The sequence below is a fragment of the Colobus angolensis genome, unplaced genomic scaffold (genome assembly GCF_000951035.1).
Source record: "Colobus angolensis palliatus isolate OR3802 unplaced genomic scaffold, Cang.pa_1.0 Scaffold18, whole genome shotgun sequence".
Lineage (NCBI taxonomy): Eukaryota > Metazoa > Chordata > Mammalia > Primates > Cercopithecidae > Colobus > Colobus angolensis.
The window spans coordinates 426,419-428,598 of record NW_012114932.1 but is presented as its reverse complement, the minus strand read 5'-3'; the positions used below and the strand labels follow the sequence as shown (position 1 = coordinate 428,598).

Here is a 2,180-nt window from a genome sequence, read left to right as displayed (position 1 = left end):
CGGGAGGCGGAGCTTGCAGTGAGCTGAGATCTGGCCACTGCACTCCAGCCTGGGCGACAGAGCAAGACTCCGTCTCAAAACAAAACAAAAAAAGAATCCATTGGGGCAATCCATTGTAGGATGGTGTTCATAGGATTGTCCCATAGTGCACTTAGGTGGGGGTATGTGGCATAAGGGTTAGTGGTATTTGTACAGTTCCAGGCCCTTTTTGACGGAACACAATTGAGGTAGCTTAAGTTAGAGAGAGACCAGGCTCTGTGGGGTAACCTTGGCCACCACTTGGCTGTGGAGGCGTTGACCGTTAGGGTTCGGTGACAAGTGCTTTCACCTACAATGCAATGGGTTTTATTAGTCCACTTGTAGGATATGCACACCATCCCTCTTACTGGGTTGGTAAGTGTCCAGGACTGCGGGCATTCCTGAGGAGTGAAAGTGAGGCTGTAGTTTTGGGATATTAGTAAGGGGGAATGTCTATCCCATACCATGGTCACTGTTCACTCATACGGGCTCCCCTGCATACCCAGCAATTGGACACATTCATGGTAAGCACGATGCATTCTCCTAGATCTACAAACAGGTTTTTCTGGGCTTGGGAAGGGATATGTCTGCTCGTAGTTTTTTTAATACAGGGATGGAAATACTATGGGTGGTTTTGGGTGATAGTTGTTGGCTTTTGCTTTTGCTTTGGCTATAAACTGTTCTCTCTTTATGTCCTCTAGCACTTAAGTGTTTACTCCCCGGTGTCCAATTTTGGTGAAGCAAAGCCACTGCTTCCCTTTGGGGCATATAACCCCATTACGACTGCCAGATACTCCTAGATTTTTTACTTTATAATAACTTTTCCCTGATTCAACACATTTTTCAACTAAGGTTCCATAGCAGGATCTTTCTATATGGGTATGGTAAGTAAAGGACTGTTGCATTTTTTCCTCCATAGTAGAAAGACTGATAACACTCATGGCAACTTGAAGGGCTGCTGTGGACAGCAGGGTGGCTACTGACAGCATTAGGATTGTGATGAGGGATATTCCTGTATTAAGGCTTTTGGTTGGGGTCAGGCGCGGTGGTTCACACCTGTAATCCCAGCACTTTGGGAGGCGGAGGCAGGTGGAACACGAGGTCAGGAGTTCAAGACCAGTCTGGCCAACATGGTGAAACCCCATCTCTACTAAAGATACAAAAAATTAGCCTGGCGTGGTGGTGCACGCCTGTAATCCCAACTACTAGGGAGGCTGAGGCAGTAGAATTGCTTGAACCTGGGAGGTGGAAGTTGCAGTGAGCCAAGATAGCAGCATTGCATTCCAGACTGGGCAACAGGGTGAGACTCCGTCTCAAGAAAAGAAAAAAAAAAAAGACTTTTGGTTGGAAGTGAGGCACAGCAAGTGGTTGGGTAGATACAGGCCATTTCTGGAAGCAGGTAATTAGTCTTCCCTATGTTTATGCTTTCTAGGGGGTTTTTGGTTTTAAGAAAGTTTTTTGGTTAATTTCAGCGTGGTAGGAGAAATTGTGCTTGATGACCACTTAACTGTTAATGTTTTGGAGGAAGACGTAGCCTTCAGGATGAGTTTAACCCTGGTGTGATGGATCCAGTGGGGGAGTCCTTGGACTCTCACTACAGTTGGCATGCTGAGTATCACAGTGCAGGGGCCTGTCCACTTCAATCATAGCTTTTTGTGAGGGTTGGATTGGCAGATGAACACCTCTGTGCCTGCAAGACAGTTATGTTGAGAGGACAAGGAGGTGTCGACCAGGAGAGGCATTGCCTCATTTGCTGCTTAACAGATGAAAGACCGTGTCTGGATTACGGAGGGGAGGTAATTCCTGAGTGGCTCAGAGTCTGGGGAGGATGAAGGCCCTAAGACAAAAGTTCGGCCATACATGATTTCAAAGGGACTATAAAAAGAGGGTGCTTTTGGTGTTGCGCAGAGTCCCATGAGGGCGACAGGGAGATTTCTTGTCCATGACTGACAGGTTTCTAGAGCTAGCTTAGTGAGTTGGGCTTTAAGGACAGAGTAGACCTTTTCAACTTTGCCTGAAGATTGAGGCCTGTAAGGTGTGTGGAGAACCCACTTTATTCCTCAGGATGTAGAGACGCCTTAGGTAATTTGGCTGATGAAGGCAGGCCCGTTATCAGACTGGATGGATGTTGGGAGTCCGAAACGGGAAATTATAGGCATGAT

At 47.0% G+C, this 2,180-nt stretch overlaps 1 pseudogene; it reads right to left on the bottom strand.

The window, feature by feature from the left end:
• Positions 1 to 487: 487 nt before the first annotated feature.
• Positions 488 to 1,405, bottom strand: LOC105509804 (annotated as a pseudogene).
• Positions 1,406 to 2,180: the final 775 nt, after the last annotated feature.